Below are 7,845 nucleotides of genomic sequence, written 5' to 3'. Positions count from 1 at the left end.
GGGTTTCCAAATATTATGGCTAGAAAAGAAGCTGCTACTGTTGATAGGGTTGGGACGAAAGGGGAAATGGATGGAAATGCCCATCAGCCAATTAGTAGGAATTGCATTGGAATCTTGGCTGCTTGCCGAATACCTGGACTCACGGAGGCTACATTGTATCTTATTGGTTTGAAGATGATCGTATATGCCTTCCTTTGCCAGTTGCCAATTTTTGTAAGCCCGTCAGGTATTTACACAATATATGAGTTTTCTGTAAAGAAATTAGGTGATGTGCTTGTAGGGTGTTGGGGTTAGCGTCAGTCATATCTACGTATTGGTATTCTAATTAGTGTGTCTAGTAGATTTGTGTGTTTTACCATGGATAGATCCTTTAGAAATTACAAGATTGATTGATGGAGGGAATTAAGTGGAGGCCTCTTACTCATTAATGTACACGTGGTGCATAGATAATAAATTGAGTGGGAGCAAATAATGACATGTGTTATGGGAATTTCCAGTTTTGCATGCTTGTGAAATGGAATTGAAATCGAGAAGGAAAGGAGGGGGCCTTCTGATTATTTGTTGTTAGGACTTAGGAGTAGGGGTGTTCATAAAAATCCGAAAAATCGAACCAAACCGAAAACCAAATCAAACCAACTAAAAAAATTGATATTTTTTTGTTTGGTTTGGTTTTGGTTTTAAAATTTAAAACTGATCAAATTTGGTAATTTTAACGCTCTATGACACAAACCATAGTGAAATGCACTTGCATTCAAAATGCATGGAGTTGGTCATTTCCATATCCCATGTTGATTATGAGGTCGATTTTATGTCATCCCTCTTTATTTATGTGTTCACCTTTTGGATCTTAAAATACAGGTTAGGTATTCAACTAGAAAAAAGTCACTTTACAGCTAGCTTAAAAGTAAGTTTTCTATCTTAATGAATAATATGACCATGTTTGGAAGTCCAAAAAGTCTATCGAGTAGTTACGGAACCCCGACTAGAGTCTTATTTTCTTTCCCCTGTTTCCTTTCTTGTCTTTTTGCTGTCGAAAGCAAAGATGTTAAAAAACCTATGCCCGCATTTAGTTAATTTGTCCAACCAATATCAGTTTAAGACACGCTTCTCAAGCTGATATAATCAATCTTATACATCAGTGGTTTGACCTGCAGATCATTGAATCAGACAAGAACTGAGGAAACCTTATTAATTTAGTTCATATTTGGAGATGAATAAACAATAGACAAATAGTGTCTAAGATGCTCTATCAGGCATTTTGTCAAATAGTCGTAGGGCATAATTTGTGAATGTGATATATCAACATTACTATATTGTGTAATAACACCCCACAACTTTCATTCAAGCAAACATATTTTCAAATCACCAGACTATTACAGCCGCAAAACAAAATAACAACATAGATTAGCTTCAAAATCTTGAACTCCTAATTCTTCTGATGCAAATACATAGGGCACAAGCAAAATGCAACAAAAAAATGATTGTGTTCCTCTGAGAAATCAAAAATACTTACCAGAAAGAAGAAACAATTCAAATCCAATCGATCAATCAAGAAAAAAATTGCTAACCTGGAGTTATTCCAATATCAAGTAGAGGAAGAGAATGAAATAGAGACCGCCCATACACATACTACTACTTCCATTACCACTGATCCTTTGCCTCTTAACCATAATGGAAAACACAACACCCCGTCCCCCCCACCACCTTACCCGACGATATTTGTGACTCAAACCTCCTCGGATCTTCCTCCGCAATTCTGGCTCGAACAGGGCCTCTCGGTCAAGCTCTCCTCTTTTGCCTCACACTCAACGACCAGGAGATAGTTGTAGTTCTTCAAAACTCCTCCTACCTGGCTCAAATTGTCTCGGAGGGAATGAGACTCGGGATGGATGCCTTTGGTCAGTCCCATTGGTCACTGAACTCCCCACCTCCTCACACTCTCCTACCGATCCGAGAAGTCCTGTTCTATCACCCACCTCTCCTAGGTCCAATTTTCCATCCATGGAACTCTCACCAAACCTTAAACCTTCCTCTGGGAAATCCCACTCCCCACGCACAGCCCCACGAGCTCCCTTTATTATCCCTACGGTCCACACCCCCCCCCCCCACCTCAAACATTTCCATCCGAACTAGATTCAACCGCACTACAACAAGACCTAGAAGCCACTCTATTAGAGATGAGAGAAACACGTCCCTCCCATGTAACTCTAGACACCTCCCGCAGTTTTGTCTTAAAAGAGCAATATGCAAAAAAAATTCGACTCAAATGCCCTTCCAATATGATAAAGTGTTCTCTCACTGTTTGTCCAACACAAAATCCCGAACTAGGCAAGTACACCATAGTGCTGATCCCGACCCTACGTCAAGAGAGTCCTCCATCATCGGAGACTCAACTTTCTTTGATTCCCAGGGAGAATCCACCGACCCCACTACCTGACTCTGATGACCCTCCCTTCACCCCAAATATGAATTTTATGCTTTGGAATTGTAGAGGTGCCCATAACAGTGATTTTCGTCGTAATTTTCGCTTACTCCTTGATTACCATGCCCCTGCTTTAATTGTCCTTTTTGAAACTCACATGCAAAACCACACTGTTTTACAAAAAGATTTTGGCTTCACCCGCTTCTATGAGGTTCCGGTAGAAGGTCAATCAAGAGGTATTGTGATGCTTTGGCATGAACAACTTTTATCTGTTGAAAATATAGCTATGGCTGAACAAGAAATCCATGTCATGATCCAGGTACATCCTAACTCTCCAAAGTATTTATTTTCTGCAATTTATGCTAGCCCTTGTTATGCTTACCGTCTGTTATTATGGCAAAATCTCATGTGTTTTTTTGACCACTACAAGGGACACTGGCTCATTGGAGGTGACTTTAATGAAATTCTTCACTCTTCAAATTATCCCGCTAGCTCTTTCTTACAACAACTGGAAAGTACTTTATCACAAGAATATAATGATGTTCTTCGTCTTGAAGAAGAATTCTGGAAACTCAAATCCCGTGTCCAATGGCTACAAGATGGTGACGCTAACCCTAAATTTTTTCACCTCCCCAGATTACATCGCCGTCGTAAGAATCGTATTCACGCTTTAAAGGACCCCGCAGGTAATTGATGCTATGATGACCTTCACATTCATGACACTATTTTCGGTTACTTTAACACACTTTACACCACTGACTCCACACACTCTCGGCTACAATCCACCCCCCACTGTTCCTCACCCATCATTCCAGCTGCTAGTGCGGAACTACTCCGCCCATTGTCAGCAAGCGAAATCCTTTCAACAGTTAATTCTTTTAAACCCTTCAAGGCACCCGGACCAGATGGACTACACCCTTTCTTCTATCAACATTATTGGTCGGACGTGGGACCGAAAGTCATTGCTTTCTGTCATTAAATATTCTCAACTTTTCAAATTCCTAAATCCATTAACCAAACTTACGCGTGTCTTATTCCAAAAGTTCATAATGCGGCCATGATTACTCAATATCGCCCTATTGCCCTGTGTTCCACAATCTATAAAATCATTACCAAGCTTTTAGTACAACAATTAAACCTCTACTGCCTACACTTATCAGCCCTACCCAATCTAGCTTCCCACAACATAGATGAGCGGCTGATAATGCTATCATTGTACAGGAAATTCTTCATCACTTTCAGAAGAAATCAGGTAAAACTAGCCTCATGCTTCTTAAGTTGGATCTAGAAAAAGCTTTCGACCGACTAGAATGGTCTTTTGTACAACAAGCTCTCCAATACTTCAACTTTCCCTCTCCTATCATTTAATTAATTATGTCCTGTGTCACTACTTCCTCCCTTTCCATCCTTATCAATGGTACTCGCACCCCTTTCTTTTCACCTTCACGTCGCATTCATCAGGGAGACCCCCTGTCCCCTTACCTTTTCATACTATTTATGGAATTACTTACTCGTAAAATCGAAATGGCTATCGACTATCAACTTTGGAAACCTGTCAGTCTTTTCGCCCGCGGCCTCACCCTCTCTCACTTGTTTTTTGCGGACGACATTATACTCACTTCTACCATGTCAACCTTCAGTTGTCATACTTCATCGACACCCTCAATGACTTCAATGGTGTCTTGGGTCAAAAGATAAACTTCCAAAAATCAAAAAAAAATTTCTCAAAAAATGTTACCTCCCAGGATAAAACCTTTGTCCAATCTTCTTTTAATATGACTGAAGGAACATCTTTTGGTAAATATCTAGGGTTCCCGATCTTTACTGAGCGACCCACCAAGCGACATTTTCAGTTCATCCTTGATAACTTTAAACACCGGCTTGCGTGTTGGAAAACAAATTTCCTTACTATGGCGGGGCGCACTACCCTTATTAACTCTACACTAGATAGTCTCCTGAATCATGTCATGCAATACATTAAATTTTCTCGCACTATTCTGTCTCAATTAGAGCTCTGCCAGCGCAACTTCCTCTGGGGCACCACTCCCAATAAAAAGAAAATTCACCTAATCAAATGGAGTACTGTCACCCTGCCTAAAACACATGGTGGCCTTGGTATTCAATGTCTATCCAAAAAAATGAAACTTTACTCGCTAGTCAAGCCGCGCATGATTCGCATGTCCTCCTCCCTTTGGGCTGCGACCCTCCTCCACAAATATTTTTATCATACTACCAATCCACATACTTCTGGCTCTTTTATTTGGAAAAACCTACTCGCGGGTTGGCACCTCTGCCAAACAGGCATCAAATGGCTTATAGGTAACAACACACTCATTAACTTCTGGTATGATGCCTGGGTCAGCCCTAATCGCCCATTGAGACAATGTCTCATTAGGCCCCTACCACGCCACGCTCTTACCGATACAGTAGCCACTTATCTTACACGATGTCAATGGGACTTCACCAACTTTTGAACTACCCTCCGATCTCCAACAACAGATCCTTAACACATATATTCCCTCTCACACTACTAACCTCGACTCTTTTGCTTCGACTTTAGATTCCAAAGGCATCTTCACCACAAAATCACTATATCATTAACTCTTCCCAACTTACGCCGGTCCATCATTTAGTTGGCTTTGGAAGCTCCGACTCCCACCAAAAATTAAACACTTCCTCTGGTTGCTTAGACATAACCGCCTCCCTACTGCTAGCCATTACCACCACATAGGCTTTCTCCTAACCAACAATTGCGCCCTATGCCTCAACCGCCCCGAAACAACGACCCATTTATTCCTCCAGTGTCAAGCTGCTGTCCAAATTTGGTCACAATTAAACATGCTACCAGCAATTATGACACTTCTTAACTCTCCATTCACTTGGCTTCATCTTTTTCTTTTCCATACTCACACGCCCAATTCCCTAAATATCCCTAATGACATACTTATTCCTTTTGTTCTTTTGGCACATCTGGCTGGCCCGTAACGATACGCTTTTTCGACACCATCATCAGTCACTATCAGTGTCTCTTATCCTTCGTACGGCTCCAGAGTTTTATTATATAGTTACCCCCTCTCGCACTACATCTCCACGTATCCCTATGCACATCAAGTGGCACCCCTCTCATCCAGCTAACTTTAAACTTAATACTAATGGTTCCGCCTCAGAACACACTATGCATGGGGGAATTGGTGGAGTCATCCGGGACCACCAGGATAAATGGCTTCTGGGCTTTGCGGGTCATCAATTAGTACATGGAAGCATGGAAGTTGAGCTATTAGCTTAATACCACGGCCTGCATCTGGCCTTCACCCACGGCTACACACCCTTGGAAGTCAATTTAGATGCTAAGGCCCTTATTCCTATACTTAGTTCCTCCCATCCACTCTATGCTAACATCATCTTTGATTGCAGGTATCTGATCGCTCGGCTGCATGATCCAGCTATCATTCACACGTACAGGGAGCAAAATCAGGTAGCTGACTCCTTAGCTAAACATGGTTTGCAGATGGAGGCTTCACCAAACATCACCGTTTTTGCTCAACCTCCGCCTTTTGTAAAACAGATGCTTGACGATGACCATTCAGGAACTCTTTTTGTTAGAACCCTACCCCAGTAATGTATTTTTGGTTCTCCTTCAGGAACCCCGACTAATAGTTTATCCCAAGAACCCCCTTTTTTGTTACGACCCATACAGAGGTCGTCCCCCTAGGATGTTGTGTTTGATGCCCCCTGCTCCTTGTAACGCTCTACCTTAATCTTCTATATAGCATCTTTTAAACCAAAAAAAAAACTTTTTGACATATGCTATACATGTGACTAATGAGTGTCGTTTTATTCTTAGTTACCAGTGTTAGAATTCGCGCGATGCGCGGATAATTTGATAAAATATTAATCTTATAAATTTATGATCTAATATATCATATTATTTTAATAAATATTAGTTATTATTTTATTATTTAAGGTAGCGTACATAAATATAATAAAATCTATACAAAATCAAAGGATACAAAGCATTATAGTAATAAAATAAATTATTTATTTCTTGTTTATTCTTTATTAAATTAGAAAGTACTTAGTAATATACATTTAATAATGTGATTGTTTATTAATTTGTCAATTGACTTAATATTTTGATACTACTTCTCTTCTAGTAGAACATACGTATATATTTCTTTATCACGATCCAAAATCCACTAAGGGTCGTGATGGCGCCGGACACCGCTGTCAGGCAAGCCAACCAAATTACTTAATTTAATTCTCATTTTAATAGTTTGGAAAACTATGATTTTCCTTCAATTTTAATAGTGAAAGGTAATCATTTCAAGTTAAATATAATGTTAAGAAGTTAATACAAGATACCCCATAATCATCCAGAATCCGGTGTCACAAGTGCATGAGCATTTACTAGGGAATGAAATAAAATACAGTAATTGTCCAGAATACAAAGTGGACAAAAATGAAAATACAGTACAATACTCTGAAAGAGACTCTGCTGGCTGCGGGTCGTCTCGATAAATGCAGCTCACCTAAGTCTCCCTATCAACTATGCCGCGATGCAACTAAGCCACTAGTCACACATGAACCTGCGCAACAAAAATGCACAGCAAGTGTAGTATGAGTACGAAAACAACGTGTACCCAGTAAGTATCCCGTCTAATCTCGAAGAAGTAGAGATGAGAGGTCGACTTCGACACTTACTAGTGGTCTAATGATGGTATAGTAAAAATGTGAGGAAGTCATGGATTTCATAAGGCAGTAATAATAACTCTTAAAGCCGGAAAGCAGGTAAACAACTTCTCAAATAATAAAGGATTTCCAAGGATTTACCTTTCATTATCTTTATCAATTTATCTCTGGCCAGGAAAGGCAAATATCAACATTTATAATTCTCAGGAAAGCAATACAAGCATGCGCATATCATGCCGAGGCCGTACGGTCCGATCCAACATAAAAATAAAATGTGCACTGCCAGAGGGTCGAATGGCGTGAACCATAGATGCATCTATTACCCCGCCCGCGAATCATACATGCGACGCGGTCAAACATAAATAAACAATCACCCTGCTCGCGAATCATACATGCGACGCAGGTACACATAGCAACACATACTCAAACAGTCAATCAAGACATTCATTGAGGAGATAATTATTCAAGGAGGTGTAAATTTCCCTTTTTACAAGTCATGAAAATGAAGTTTAACTCTCTTAGAAAATCATTTCCACTTCGATATGATTTAAGCAGTTTAAACTAGCAATAAGGTTGCATTTATTACAAGTAAGCATGCTTTTGGGTCCTAGGCTATGATCACGCCCAACTCTAGTCCTAAAAAGGATAAGCGTTCGCTGCAAATATAATCCGGTCTAAAAGTCCGGAGTCGAATCCCACAGAGAACTAAGGTTTCGCTGTAATTGTTCAATATC

The sequence above is a fragment of the Nicotiana attenuata genome, unplaced genomic scaffold, assembly GCF_001879085.1.
Source record: "Nicotiana attenuata strain UT unplaced genomic scaffold, NIATTr2, whole genome shotgun sequence".
In the NCBI taxonomy this organism is placed as follows: Eukaryota; Viridiplantae; Streptophyta; class Magnoliopsida; order Solanales; family Solanaceae; genus Nicotiana; species Nicotiana attenuata.
The sequence above is the reverse complement of the archived record's forward strand: the minus strand, read 5'-3'. Positions refer to the sequence as shown.